The sequence below is a fragment of the Leopardus geoffroyi genome, chromosome E2 (genome assembly GCF_018350155.1).
Source record: "Leopardus geoffroyi isolate Oge1 chromosome E2, O.geoffroyi_Oge1_pat1.0, whole genome shotgun sequence".
In the NCBI taxonomy this organism is placed as follows: Eukaryota; Metazoa; Chordata; class Mammalia; order Carnivora; family Felidae; genus Leopardus; species Leopardus geoffroyi.
The window spans coordinates 60,174,724-60,189,653 of NC_059335.1; the positions used below are offsets into that span (position 1 = coordinate 60,174,724).

Below are 14,930 nucleotides of genomic sequence, written 5' to 3' on the forward strand. Positions count from 1 at the left end.
CGGCGGGCGAGAGCGCACGCCCCCGCTCGGCCGAGGGCTCCCGGAGCGGGGGGGGGGGGGTCGTCCGCGAGGGAAGATTTAGGGGTTCGGGCCCCCCCCCCCCCCCGCCTGTTTAGTGTGGCCCTTCGGAAGTGCGACCTCGGATGCCGGTCCCACCTGCACCGTGTGAGCACCTTGGAGACGCCGCCTTCACGCGGGGCTGGGTTTTCACTGAAGACCTGAGTGCTCCCGGAAGAGCTGCCCACACCTGTGGGCGTCTGAGGACCGAGACTTTGCCCGGCTTTGGGTCTGTTCGACCGGAGTGGCTCTTGGCGGCCCGTTCGGAATTACCTGTCCCGCCCCGGAAGGCGCTCCCGGGCCCGGCGGCGTTGGTGCGGCGGCGCCCGGGGAAGGTGGTCGGTGGGAGGGGCCGGCCCCTTGTCGGGCACACTTGGCGACTGGCAGTTCGGGAGACGGGAGCGAACTTGGGGGTAGTCAGGTGGTCCTCCGGAAGCGGGGGAGCAGGCGGTCAGAAAGTAGGTCAGCCGGCCATTCGAGATCCAGCCCTTGGGACCGCCCCGGGGTACAGACGCCCGGTGGTAGCAGAAACCCCCAAACCGCCCGCGAGGCTAGTTCTTTCTGTATGTTTGGCTCCCTTTTTCTCCTCGTCTCGCAGTTAAGATAAGAGTACGTTCTTGTGATGTTGGATCCTGACCACGTCCGTTGGCTTTAAGTTTTCAGAAATGGCTGCCGTTTGTGGGTTATGTGCTGTGGCTGGGACTGCTAATCATTTCCAGTGTCTCTTGTCCCAGCGATCCGGTGAGGTGGCGGAGGCCCACAGAGGTTAAGAGACTCGTCCAGGACACACAGAGCCAAGGCTTTGAACTCAGTCTGTCTGAGGTTCGAGCTTTTATATATATATATATATATATATGTGTGTGTGTGTGTGTGTGTGTGTATATGTATATATGTGTATGTATATGTGTATATATATATGTATATATATATGTATATCCGTATATCTGATATTTTAACCAAAGTCCTATACACAGTAAAATGTCGGTGAAAAACTTGAATATTGAGAAGCAGCAGTCCCCTGTCCAGCCTTTCAGTTTGTCTCCTCAAAGAAATCTTTTTAATGTTCCTTCTGGAAGGTTTCCATAGCTCTGAAGCGAAACTTGGTAGTTTATTAGTTTTACACATTGTCGACTTTCTGTTATGATAGATGATTTCACTTTTCGGGTCAGATGCCATTTTTTCTACCCCCTGAATTAACTGTGTTAAATTGTTTATGACTGTACAAATACTGTTTGCTTCAAGGCCGAGTGGTGCATTTTCTCTCTCCTACAGTCTTTTGTTTTTTCTGTTGTTGGTAATGGCTTTTTTTTTTTTTTTTTTTTTTTTTTTTTGGTATTTTTGCATTTGCTGTTCCCATGATCCTTTGTCTTAAATTTTAAAGCATGCCAGATCTCTCCAATGTCCCGTCTTCTCCCCGGGTCTCTGTCCTCTTTTTCTGATCTGGGTTGATTACTCTGTAGGCCAGTTACAAGTGTACTGCCGATATTTTCCTGTATTATACATCTGAGTTTGTTCAAGATTCCATGTGTAATCATGGCTTTCTTCATCATTTCAATGAGAACCTTCTGCCAAGTAGCCTTATTCCTTTTGGGTAACTTTTTAGGATCCTCTTTGGTGTTAGGGGCATTTTCAAAGTGCCCCAGGATGTGGAGTCCCACTTTGAGTGCTCTGTGCCTCTGGGGGCTTGCCTTTCAGCTCTGGGAAATTCTCTTTGTATTTATTTGAGAATTGTTTCTGCTTTTCCTCTTCCAGGAGTTCTTATTAGTTTGATGGTGGACATCTTGGATTGATCCCTTGAATCTCTTTCTTCTCTTCCTTTGTCATTTTCTTCTCATTTCTGGGAGAGGGCTTCGATATATTGCCCAATCTTTTAAATTTTTTATTAACACAGCTGAAAATTTCGAAGAGCTTATTCTGTTTTTCTCCCCCCACAGTTTATTGTTTTGTGAATGCATTATCTTCTCGACTTTGAGGAGACCAGTAAGGATTTTCTTGCATGTCTTTTATTCTCCGATTTCTTATTCTAGTGTCACCGTCTCCATCATCTTTTTAAAAATACCGGTTTCATACTTCATAAGGCAAATACTCCTTAAATATTGGTAATTATTGTTGTCTAAGGCCAGAGAAGGTAGGCAGAGAGCTGAGTCTGTGGGGCTGGTTTTGAAAATGTGCGGGTCTCCCCTCAGGTGATCGGGAACTTGTTACTGTGTGGGACTTTGAGTGCCAGAATCCAGAGACTTTTCCTCTGCGTCTTACAGCTTAAGAAAGACCCCTTTGATGTGGGGCTGCTCCCCCTGGTCTAGGGAGGACTCTTGTATAGCTTTTCCGTGCCGGGATCCCACTTCTGTGAGCAGGCTCAGCCCTTGCTTCGCCGAGTGTCCTGGCCCACCACAGGCTTAGAGCCCTCCTCTGGCCACACCCACTCCGATGTGCTCCAGGTTGTGGTTTCCTTTGTCCTCCTAGATCCTTTCGGTCTCCTAGAAATTGGCAAAATACCTTGCCCGTGTCTTCTTTCTTGGGGGTTTATTATATGCGATTAAAAGTCATTTTAATGGGATGAGCAGAGATCACCTTTGTGGCTCGTTCTCACTGTGAGCAGGAATTCCAGAGCCCATTCTTGTCCCTCTGCTCTCCTGCCTCCCTGTGGCCTTGGTAATGGGTGCCTTCTGTCAGTGGGATGGGTGGCCTACTCATTGTCCCCATGGCCATCTCCGCGCTGCAGTGTGGGCGGACGTGGTGCGTTCCTGCTGGAGGTTCTGGCTCTGCAGCCTTGGAGGAGTGCCAAGCTCAGCTGGGGAAGGCCAACCGTAGACAAAGGTTGTGATTTCATACTCTTCTTTCGGTCTTGGCACGTCGCACCGGCTTCTCACACCATGTCCTCGTACAAAGATAGCACTTAAGCATGCCCGAGTTTAAGGATTTGCCTCCAGTTAAACAGTGATTACTGTACTTGAAGTGTAATCTTTTAACAGTATTTTTTCAAAATATTTTTATTCCCTGCCGCCCCCCCCCCCCCCGCCCCGTGTTTTATTTATTTATATTGAGACAGGGAGAGAGAACGAGCAGGGAAGGAGCAGAAAGGAGAGAGAGAATCCCAAGGGCTCGATCCCACTAACTGATCATGACCAGAACCAAAATCAGAGTTTGGCGCTCAACTGACTGAGTCACCCAGGCGCCCCTAAAGCGTAATCTCCACGCATTTTAGTCGATTGTCCTTTGAAAGTTGTGCACGGTGAAATACATCAGCTGCATTTGTCAGGGCCCAGCGAGGCCCATGTGAAGTGGTCCGGGGATCAGTGACCTTGCCATCTCTAGGTGTTTGGGAGAAATGCACACTCTCAGGCCCCCAGCAGACATGGAATCAGAATCTGCAACTTTGTAAACTTTTAACTTTGAAGTAAATTTACAGTTAAAGAAAAGTTGGGGGGAATAGTTCAGAGCGCTTCCCTCTTCCTGTCACCCACTTGCCATAACGCTGACTTCTTACATAATCAAGTGTCCTTAAAAATCAGAACCTTAGCATTAGCACAACACTATTGACTAAATTACAGACCTAACTGAATTTCATCAGTTTTCCATTAATGTCCTTTTTCTGTTTCAGGATCTAATCCAGGATCCCACTCTGCATTTAGTTGTCATGTCTCCTGAAGTGTCCTCCAATCTGTGATACTTACGTAGCCCCAAGTGTCTCTCCCAAGAGATTTATATATCACAAAGGGAAAAATGGTAACTTCACGGTGGAAAAACCTGACAGATACCACCTTAACCAGTAATAAGACATAAACCTGACAGATACCACCTTAACCAGTAATAAGACATACTGTGTCCTGCACGGAGACAGAAATGCGTGCCCATAGTGCGGTCATGTGAACCCAGATTGAGAGACAGTCACCAAAATCTTAACTGTTGCTCCTCAGAAGCGTCCAGGTCTCGAAAATCAGGGAAAGGGGCGCCTGGGTGGCGCAGTCGGTTAAGCGTCCGACTTCAGCCAGGTCACGATCTCGCGGTCTGTGAGTTCGAGCCCCGCGTCGGGCTCTGGGCTGATGGCTCAGAGCCTGGAGCCTGTTTCCGATTCTGTGTCTCCCTCTCTCTCTCTCTCTCTGCCCCTCCCCCGTTCATGCTCTGTCTCTCTCTGTCCCAAAAAAAATAAATGTTGAAAAAAAAAAATTAAAAAAAAAAAAAAAAAAGAAAGAAAATCGGGGAAAGACTTAGAATTTGCATTTGCAAAGATGGCAGGTGTGGTATATGCACTTTGACGCTGCGGAAATACTTCCTGTGCTAGATGGGTGCCGAGGAATAAGAGATCACCACAGTCCCGTTTTGTGGATTGGTAAATGGATGCTTCAGGCACAGGTCCTAGGTGAGTTTATGTTAATGGTTTATTGATAAAACACCCAGCATAGAGTATTAGCCTTCATTTTTCCTGTGATCTTCACCTACACTGTATAAATTCTGAAAATATTAGCGGTACCATTAAATACACAACCCACAAGACTGACTTTAAAATGTGCGTGTAACTTTACCAGTTGAGCTATTTATAATCTGGAAAACAAACATTTTTCTCATTTTGAAGAAGCTCCTGGGGGAAAATACACATTGAGGTTTTTGGTGACACTGTCTCAGATAAAAAGCTTTAAAAAGTCCTCCCTATAACAGGTAAATAAAGATCATTGTTGTGTTCTCTGACTTCACGTATATGATGGTCATAAAAACATCACGTAATGGATTGTTCATTGGAAGTACTTTGAAACATTCTGAAATGTTCACTTTTGGGGCTGTGAGGGGGAGTTTTAGGGAATTTGAGAGCAAATACTGAGTGGGATCTCGTTGCAATTTGCTCTCTCTCTCTCTTTTTTTTTTTTTTTTTGGTGAAGTTTATTTTGAGAGAGTGCACATGCGCATGTGAGTGGGGAGCGCCAGAGAGGCAGAAGGGGAGAGAACCTCAAGCAGGTTCCGCACTGCCAGCACAGAGCCCACCGCGGGGCTCAATCGTGACCTGGGGGACCGGGCCCCAGCGCCCTGCAGTTTGCTCCTAAAAAGCTACCCTTGTTTTCTTGCTGGGGGCCAGTGCCTGGAGCTCATTTAGCGCGTCCGCAAGAATTGGAAACAGCAGTCCCGTCCTGCCTGCTTTTCAGGGTAGCGATCAAATAACATTTAGGTTTCCCATTTTCATCTTGTGCGTGTTGTGAGACCAGTTACACGTTAGAGCTTCAGCTGATAATTCAACTTTATGCTATCTGCCTCACCTTTTTGGCTCTGTCCGTTGTCCAGGGCTGTGGCCGGACTGCCTCCCCCGGAGGAAGTTCTGGACTCCTCACCCCCCAGTGCAGTGGTGAGGTGTGGCATCCTCATCATAGAGCATCTGTGTGTGCCTCTTTAAGAGGAAGCAGAGCCTGGGGGCAGCACCTGGAGCCTCCCATCCCTTGAAACCTGTGATTGTTCTTGAATTAAATTGTGATGGGAGCATGAACTTCTTAAGCCACACGCGGATGGTACGTCCAAAGTATCGTGACATCACGTGAAATCGTTTCCTATATTGAATTAACTTTTCTGTACCTTTCATTTCTACCCACGGTCAAGAAGTGTCCAATATAATTGAATGTTTTGGGCCATCTACCTCCATGGTGACCCAGAATACCTCAGGAGGTCAGGTCGCTTACAGTGCATAAGCGTGGAAGACGAATATCCAACAGGAAGGGCCAGAGAAGGCAGAGATGAGAACATGTTTTAATTGAGTCACTGAAAAAGTAGATAGGTGGTATGAATGTGTATGTGGAAATTGACTACCATTTCCTTGTCCTAAATTGTCTCGTATTAGCAGATAAAATAGTCGAGCGTACGTAGGGCACTGAAAATGCAGGCAGGTTGGACGGGGGCCCAGGTAGGGACAGAGGCCTGCCCTCGCGGGTGGGAATGCTGTCAGGAAACCCGGGATGTGTTGAGCCAATCAAGCAACTGTGGCCAGAAGCCTGTACTGACAAACTGTTTAGTAATAAAGATTTGTATTCTGAGCTTCAAAAACTGCTGCTTGTGGTCTGTAGTGGTTTTTTTCCTTTTTTTCACAAGGTAGAAAATCACCAAATAACTTGAAGTGTGACTTAACCTTTCTGAACTTTCTAGAAAGGGGTTTGGATGACACTGGCAGTGAAAACTTGATGTGTGGGTACTGCTGGACTCCCTGGGTGGCAATTGGGTCCGGTGGGTGTGGCCAGAGCCTCGGGCATCTTCACGTCAAAGACAGATCAGGAACCGTGGACCCAGGCTTTGGTTCCTGCTGTCACCACGGTTCAGCCCTGTGATCCATCGGCAGGTAGATGGCTGGGGTGCGCCTGTCTGCTGCCACACCATCCTGTGGACTCGTCGGCAGGAGCCAGGGATGGTCCTCGGGAGCAAGGTGCTGCATTAGGCTGCCTTTTATGCCAGAATGCTTCCCTGAAGATGCTGAAGCCGTGTTAATTCACACCCCATGTGTTTTTAAACGGAATTGGACAAAGAAAGCTGAGCGTCCTGTTTACCTGCTAAAAGTGGCTGCAAAAAATGTTCATGTTTTTTGCAAAGTGAGGGTTTAATAGGTTATTTTAGATTTGTGTAGTTTAAATTTATGCAAAATTGCAATCATGCTATGCTAGGAGAAAAGCTGACGGGGTGACATATGATGAAAGCAGATGCATACTGCTCGAGGTTCCCTTCAAGCATAGCTGCTAATAAAAAGTGCGGTTAGATTTGCGTCTTGAGTTCTGGGGACCATTCAAGAACTCGGCCTGCTGTACCTCATTGGGATTTCTCTGGATCCACCATAATATGAATCAGAAGTCGCTCTTTACAGCTAACGGGTTGGAGCAGCCAGATCACTGAGAACTGAAGGCAACCGAACCGTCCTGTGGTCGCGCGGGCCCCTCTTCCAGAAGGTCAAGATTACTCTTCTGCAGGAATAGTTCCTGATTTCCTTACCCCTCAGTCCCAAGGCAGTTTCGAGATTCTAAAGATTCCACAAATGTCACTAAACACTTGGGAGCTCTAGGGCAGAAGTCAGGAAACTTTTTCTGTAAAGGCCCAGATTAAATAAATTTTTTTTGGCTTTGGGGTCTCTTGTCACAACTGCTCAGCTTTTCCCTTGGAGGGTGGAGGCCAGAATGGGCGTCGCTGTTTTCCAGTAAGATTTATCTACAAAAACGCAGGATTTGGCCCGTGGGCTACAGTTTGTGCATCTCCAAGCTCTAGACTTAAAAGTGCTAATGCAAGTTGGAGAAATAAGTCAAAGCTGGGGGTTCAGTAACAGAGGATAGGAATACTTCAGCCGGTGCCAGGTGCTGTTCAAGCACTGTCCTCGTCTTACAGATTGCTGTGCTGTTCCCCGGGAGCGCCTTGCTCTCGAGTGCAGACCTCGAGACTTTGGGGTGATCTGGAAGAAGTCCTCCAAGCCGTCTCATTCATCTGCTGAAGGCACTGAGAGCGTAGGTCAGAGACTTTCAGTTCATTTTAGAAAAGTCTACTTGGAAAGGAAGGATCGGGTGGCAGCCTTTCGGAAATACAGCGATGACAAAGTCCCCTTCAGATGAGAATCTTCTGTCCTCACTGCCTTTCTTTGGACAGCAAAAGCCTCGGCACCTCTTGGGGACTGGGTGTTTCCAGGCTTAGACGTTGCAGGAATAGTACCAAGAATTATACCAGTCTTCTCGGATGTTACTGTTTTGTATTTGCTTTATCACCTCTCCTCACTACAGCTGTATATGTGTGTATTTTTTTCTGTACAGAGTAAGATAATGATGTCCTCTTCCTCAACCACATCTGTGGCTGTTGCCTAAAAACCAGGGATATTCTTTCGTACAACCACAACATAATTATTAAAATTTGGAATTTAACGTTGATACATCTCTATTATCTGAGCAACAGATCTAATTCAGGTTTTACTAGTCCTCCCAATAATGTCCTTGATAGCAAAAGAAAAAGGGATTCTTGCATGCACTTTGATGAATCTTTTCCCCCAAGAATATTTGCCCTGGCCCATGTAATTATAAATTAGGCCCACACTCCTCACAAACTGCAAGTTTAATAAAATCAGAAGTGCAAATTTATTGCTGACAAAAGTCACTTTGAATAATCCTTTCCTTCTGCCCTTCTATTGAGAGACGAGCGGGAGACTCAGCCAAGAGGCCGAATGCATAGCTCTTTCAAAAGTCCACTCATGTCATTAGTTCCAAGTGTAAATGAGCTGTGATTAGAACGCGCTAGCATTGTGAGTCCGAAATGAACCTGACCTTACATGGTATCATTTGCTAGAGTTATTTTTAAAAAGGTTAAATCACCTAAGGTTGCCCTCAAGTATATATAACCCTATTGGGCGAGTTAAGGGTTACTTTACAGGGGTACCTACTCAGGGCTGGATCTGTGTGTGTGTGTGTGTGTGTGTGTGTGTGTGTGTGTGTGTGTGTGTTTAATCAGAGCATAAATATTTTGGGTTTCTGAATTGAAATTCGTCCCGCCCCCCTCATCCTCCCCTCCTGAAAGTCAGGTTAATGGGCCAGGGTGAAAACGTTTCTGAAAGGCAGCTAAATTATGTCCTGTTTCTTTAATCAAAGTAAAATTTTTTTAGTGTAGCAAATAGATTTCCTTAACATTTAAAAATAAGTTTCATTTGGAATTGTCTTAGCATGTAGCAAGCAGTTCCTGGCTCCTATGTTGCTGTCCCTGTCCGCATTTGTGACTGGAGTTCCAGTTTACCGGGTTCCCCCGCGCCTGTCTACATTGGAGTCTTGGGTTCCATGTAGCACTTCTTTCGACATAGGTGGGACAGTCCTCTCCAAAGATGTATTTCGCCTCTGTTGCTAATAGGATTGCCTTATGTTGTGTGGGCTGGTTTCGAGGAGGGGGAGTGTTGGGGTCTGAGACCCAGATCACCTTGTCCTGGTTGTTTGGCTCAGGGCAGACTCTTGAATGTCTCCTGCAGAGGAGGAGGAGGAGGAGGCTGGTGTGGAGGGCAGATCTGAGCACTTGTGAAGCCGTTAGCCCAGCATTCAGCAAGTTTCAGGGCTTAGTGCTGTTTGCAGCCTAAAATCCAAACTCCTCGCGTCTCACACAGGCTTCCTGGTGTTCTTGAGCAGTAGTGGGAAGGCATCCTAGTTTGATTCAGACATGTGACTACAGATGCGACTTTCAAAAATTAGGATACATGCTTTACATGGACGTTTTGATTGCATGGACTTTTGTTTCTGTCTTAGACCCGATCCAGTTGATTTTGGGGTTCAAAGTACAGTTCCTTTCCTTCTTTGTTTTGTCCTCAGTTACACATCGAGACCTCTGATCTTAAGGAAAACAGTGCCAGGATGCTGTATCGAGTACCAAGAATGTAAACAGATTCTTGGCCCCCACGGCGATGGTGGCGTGGGGTGCGTCTGCCTCCACCGAGCCCTCGTGAGGGCTGTGCTTGGGTCAGCCAGTGTCTGTGACACAACCTGCCCAGTCTCCTCAGGCTTTGGTCTGTTTTCCGTTCTGGATCCTGTGAATAGTTCTCCTTGGTTATCGGCCCTGCCTCGGAGGGGTCGCACTTGCTTGACAGGTTGTGTGGCTCAGAAACCTCTGGAAATGTCCCTGTCTCTGCCACCTGTCATTGTCACTTACTTTAACGACTGCTCAAGTTGGGAGTTGATCTTCTTCTGTTTTTATGTTGCCTGGCTAGGGCTACAGATTCCCTTAACATTTAGGCACGTGCTAGTGGTTTTGTTTGGTTTCTGTGAAATTGCGAGGTAGGGAGAGGAGAGTAGGACGCTGCAGTATCCTTACCCTCGGACTGCTGTCCACCTTCCTCCCCAGGCTTCACAGCACGCCGCATGAAGTAGGAGAGGCGGGTGGGCGATACAAGGATGGCAGTTTCTGGAGGGAGCTAACGATAGACGGATGGCTTTGGGAGGGACCGGGGGGACACTCGGCTTGCCAGCTCAATGGACTCAACGGCAGGGTGTGTCACAAGGAGAGGAGCTGCGGTGTCCAAGTGGCGGACCCTTCTTTTTGACTTGATTTTCCCCATGAGGTGATTAAAGCCAAGATTTGTACCGTCCTGTAGCCGAAGGACTGACCGGAGAGGAAGCGCAAACGTGAGCGATGGATAACGGGCGGGCTCGGTTAGCAGGACACACACGAGTCTCTGGAAAGTGCTCTGCTTCCTGGCCCCCCTCCAGCCCCCCTTCTTCAGGGCCCTGTGGTCTCATTTCCCTTAATAACTGTTCATGATGCCTGTCACATAAGGGAAGCGTTTAGGGCTGGGCCTACCTGTCAAATGGGGGCGCAGTGATCTGCACCAACAGGTGTGAAGATAAAATGCCTTACTGCTGGGGCGCCTGGGGAGCTCAGCCGGTTAAGCGCCCCACTTCGGCTCGGGTCATGATCTCGAGGTTCGTGAGTTCGAGCCGCACGTCGGGCTCTCTGCTGTCAGCGTGGGAGCCCATCTAGGATCCTCTGTCCCCCTCTCTCTCTGCCTCTCCCCACCTCGTGTGTGTGCACGCACGCTCTCTCTCAAAAAATAAACTTGGAAAAAAAATGCCCTAGTGCTCATAATGGTGCTTAGAACTCAGTACACGGAATTGTTGTTGTCACATTACCTTCCAGGCCCCACATCCTCTTACGCTTGTCAAGCTCATATGGTGCTGATTTCACTGACAGAAATGTGCATAAAGTCACAATTTTGTTTGTGGTAAACTTACATCACAGAATCTTGGAATTTTAGAACCAGGCCAGGAACTCAGAGGTATTCGAAATTAGTAAACTTGCTAAGAAAAAGCCTGGCCGTGCTTGTAAAGTACACGTGTCTTGTAAATGCGGGAAGCCACAATGGCCTTTGTGTTTCTGCCGTGAGGAACTGGCCGGTCCGGACGCCACAGACCGCCGTCCACGTAGGCTTTTAGGGTTCAGACACCCTCTTGTTCTCTCCAGGGAAGTGACTTCTCCCGCACTTCTTACTGTAAACGGCGATGGATTCTGTTATTACACGGTGTTGTAATGTGTGCGTACTGTTTGTTACTTAATGATACTTAATTGAGAATTTTAAATTCTATTCGATGATTTAAACAATTCGCAGCGAGTACGGATTCTTACAACCTTAGGGCCAATAGTTCTTGTATGAACGAACATACGTCAATGGGAAAAGGACTCTGAGTGTTTAGTTTTACCTTTAATTCAGTCTCATAGAATGCGCCATAGCTGGATTTAGGTGTACGGTCACCCAGTAGATGATCAAACCAGTAGAATGTCTCTCTGAAACATGGCTTTCTTCTCTGGAGGGACAAAAATCGGCCGTGCCGTCTGCCCCATCTCCACACCTCTGAGTGTTGTCTGTCGACCGAAACGACAGAGGTTCAAGTCGGTCAACTTCTAGGAGAGAGTCTGCCTCAGAGCGGCATTCTCCAAGTGGTGAATGCTTCCTTTTGACTTTTCGTCCCCCATGAGATGATTCAAGCCAAGATTTGTACCGTCCTGTAGCCGAAGGACTGACGTAGCTGTCCGGCCAAGGGCTGGAGGCGCGAGGTTCGGGATCGCGTGTTCTCAGGGTCGTCGGGACCCCTTCGCTCACGGGTACCTGTGGGCGGCTCCCGCGTGCCCAGCGCAGCCCTTGCGGTTCCCGCCCGGTGCACACTGCAGTGGTTTGATACTAAAGTGAGAGGTTCAGCGCGGGACGAGCCCTCCCAGCCCCAAAGCAGCTGTAGACAACATGCAAACAGCTGGGTGTGGCCAGGTTCCGATGAGGCTTTCTTTGGGGATGCTGAAGTTGAGTTTCATATGATTTCGTGTCACAAAATACTGTTCTTTTGACTTGGCTCGAGGGCTGTCCAGCAAGGGGGGGGGGGGCGGATTTGGCCTCGCACACGTTTGTGGGGCAGATGAATTAGAGGAGGTCGTGTATGGGCAGGCAGGCTGGAGCCAGACTGGGGAAGGTTTGAAACCTGGGTGAAGGGGAAGCCGAGGAGGGCCGTGCGCGGCGCTCGAGCCGGGCTCTGAGAGGACGAACCTTCCTTGAAAGAGTGTCATACAGGGCGGATGAGGGAGGACCGGCTTCCTGCCCCAGCCGCGTGTGGCTTCGGGAGGGACCAAGGGGACGCTCGGCCTGCCGGATCAGTGGGCTCAACCGCAGAGTGTCACAGGGAGATGATGCTGCACGTCAGAGGGGCTAGAGGCAGGGACTGGGGGGAGGCCAGCTGAGCGGCCCCCGGCGGACCAGGTGCAGCGGGAGAGAGGAGGAGGAAGAGGGAGGAAGTCGGGTCAGAATCAGCAAGCGGGAAGAAGCCCTAGGGTCTGGTGAGGGTCGGAGAGTGAGGGTAACAGCAGCGAGAGCTCCCCACTGTCTGCGGGGTCTTTTGTGGGAGGCGCCGGGAGGCGGTACCTCCTCGAGCAGCCTGCTTGGGGGTGGGGGGCTGGCTCGGGCAGAGGTCAGCGGCGGAAGTGTTGGGTGGATTTTGTTGTCCCAGGCCGTGGCGTGTTTGAAATACGAGGCGTGAGAGCAGGGTGGGGGACAGATTTGGGAGGGATGGGGTCGCCCCCCCGTCATTGAAGTGTGAGCCTGCCGGCAGCCCTGGGAGATGATGCCTTCGTGGGTCCAGCGTCCCAGGTGCTGCTTCCTGGGAGGCGGGAGGGGCCTCGGTGGCGCCCCAGGGGGGTGGGTGTGCTCTGCAGGGAAAGGTGGGGAGCTTTCGCAGGAGGGCAGAGGTGCCGGGAGAGAGGGAGACAGACCTGGGAGGGGTGGTGCGGAAGGGCAGTCAGGAACGGATACCGGGCTCCCGTCTGGGCCCTTGGAGAAGAGCTGACGGTGAGGTTGGAAACCATGTTGTTTGTTTGGGGTTCAGAGGGAGAGGGAAGAGACCTCGTTTGTGGATGCGCTCGGGTGGCTTCCAGAGTGTGCTGTAGGAGTCTGGCACGGGAGGGATGTGATGGTAGGTGGTGGGCAGCAGAGTGGATTGCAGGGCCTTGCTTTTGTTTTTTCTAACGTTTACTCGTTTGAAGACCTTTTATCAGCTCCCTGCGCCGATGGCCCGGGTCGTTCTAGCTACCTGCACCGGTCGCTCCCGCTGCCAGCAACGCACAGCGCCGCGACGCGACGTGGGGCTGTGTCCGGCGACGGGGGGGTGGGGTTCCAGGCACGGCGTGGCCCGTCAGCCTGAGCATGTTCCGATCAGCCGTTCTGGGCCACGTCCCCTAACTGGAACCTAGGGGACAGGTGCCGGAAGAGTGCCGTGACTACACAGGTGTGTGTCCTTCGTCTGGGTTCACAGAGGGTTAGTGTTTGGGCCGTGCTGCATCCGCGTGGGCAGGCACACCTCGGACGAGCTGTGGGCTGGCCTCCGGACCACCGCAGTCGAGCGGGTGCCGCGGTAACGCCGGCCGGCCACCTCGGGGTCTGGGTTTGCCGGCCCGAATACTTGTTTACTCTGTACTGTAGTTGACTTGTGTGCACTGGCAGTATGTCTAAGAAACGATGTCCGTACCTTAATTAAAACATATTTATTGTGGGGGCACCTGGGTGGCTCAGTGGGTTAAGCGTCTTGACTCTTGATGTCGGCTCAGGTCATGATCTCACGGTCCTGAGATCGAGCCCCACGTGGGGCTCTGCACTGAGTGTGGAGCCTGCTGAAGATTCTCTCTCTCTGCCTCTGCCCCTCCCCAACTTGTGTGTGTGTGCTCTCTCTCAAAAAAAATAAAAAATAAATACTTTATGGTTAAAAAATGCTACCCATCGTCTGTGCTTTTAGTGAGTCATAATCATTGATCACAGATCACTGCAACAAATAATAACGAAAAAGTTTGAAATATCGTGAGAATGACACATTTTGGTAATTTTTGGTAGCCCTCTATTTTTTTTTTTTTTCCTTTTTCCTGCTTTTGAAAGTAAGTTGCATAGGGGCGCCTGGGTGGCTCAGTTAGTTAAGTGTCTGACTTCGGCTCAGGTCATGATCTCACAGTTTGTGAGTTTGAGCCCCGCATCGGGCTCTCTGCTGACAGCTCGGAGCCTGGAGCCTGCTTCGGATTCTGTGTCTCCCTCTTTTTCTGCCTCTTCCATGCTCATGCTCTCTCTCTCTCTCTCAAACATAAACATTAAATTTTTTTTTTAATTAAAAAAAAAGTTGCAGAGAGACCACTATATTTCACCCCTAAATGCTTGAGCGCTCATGTCCTGAGAGCAAGGGCATTCCTTTATATAGTCATACCTAAACAACGAACAGTATTCAGTGTCACTGAAGATACTGCCCATATATTTAAAAAAAATTGTTTTTGAATGTTTATTTGCTTTTCAGAGAGAGAGAGAGAGAGAGAGAGCGAGCATGAGCGGGGGAGGGGCAGAGAGAGCGGGAGCCACTGGATCCAAAGCAGGAGCCAGGCTCTGAGCCATCAGCACAGAACCCGACGTGGGGCCCGAACTCCCAAACCGTGAGATCATGACCTGAGCCCAAGTCGGACACTCAACTGACTGAGCCACCCAGGCACCCCGATACTGCCCATATTTAAATGTCCCCTGAAATTTGTTTATGGCTAATGACCCCCTGCCTCCCCCAAGACCTCGCTGCATCTGGCAGGTCTCTTGGTCTTGGTTAATTGAGAGCAGGCCTCTCCTAGTTTTATGCTGTGGACTTTTCAGGGGTTCCGGCCAGTAGACCTGTACCTGTATCCCTTTCGTTCCTGCCCCTGCCGACTCCCTCAGGTCTCCACTGGGGCTGGGGGAGCTGCCTCATCGGTGCACCCCTGCCTAGGCCTGTTCTTAGCGCTAGCTAAGCGGGAGATCCAGGGGGAGCCCATTTGTCACGTGTAGTTACTGCTCTCTTCTCTTGGAGTGGCTGTTTAGCACAGTGCCTAGTGATTATTTTTTGAAGGATCAGTGAACGAGCGTGAGATCA

The 14,930-nt window shown here is 49.6% G+C and overlaps 2 protein-coding genes and 1 long non-coding RNA gene across 10 annotated transcripts in view; 1 reads left to right on the forward strand and 2 right to left on the reverse strand.

The window, feature by feature from the left end:
• CA5A (carbonic anhydrase 5A) overlaps nt 1-657 on the reverse strand; it is a 53,682-nt gene extending 53,025 nt beyond the window's left edge. The window contains exon 1 of one of the 2 annotated variants that reach the window (XM_045439962.1): nt 174-657. The gene's annotated coding sequence lies outside the window, so the exon portion shown is untranslated. Of the gene's footprint in view, nt 1-156 lie in introns of both variants that reach the window. The other variant, XM_045439960.1, reaches the window with a different exon arrangement.
• The window catches only part of LOC123577752 (BTG3 associated nuclear protein), a 112,563-nt gene that overhangs the window by 937 nt on the left and 96,696 nt on the right, over nt 1-14,930 (forward strand). The window contains exon 1 of one of the 7 annotated variants that reach the window (XM_045439949.1): nt 11,953-12,652. The exons of the other annotated variants lie outside the window; for them this stretch is intronic. The gene's annotated coding sequence lies outside the window, so the exon portion shown is untranslated. Of the gene's footprint in view, nt 1-11,952; nt 12,653-14,930 lie in introns of those variants that run through there. 7 annotated transcript variants of the gene reach the window in all.
• LOC123577756 lies at nt 3,749-3,957 on the reverse strand. Its single transcript, XR_006702069.1, has 2 exons — nt 3,857-3,957; nt 3,749-3,818 (listed from the first exon to the last, which is right to left on the reverse strand). It is a non-coding gene; the product is annotated as an uncharacterized LOC123577756 (long non-coding RNA).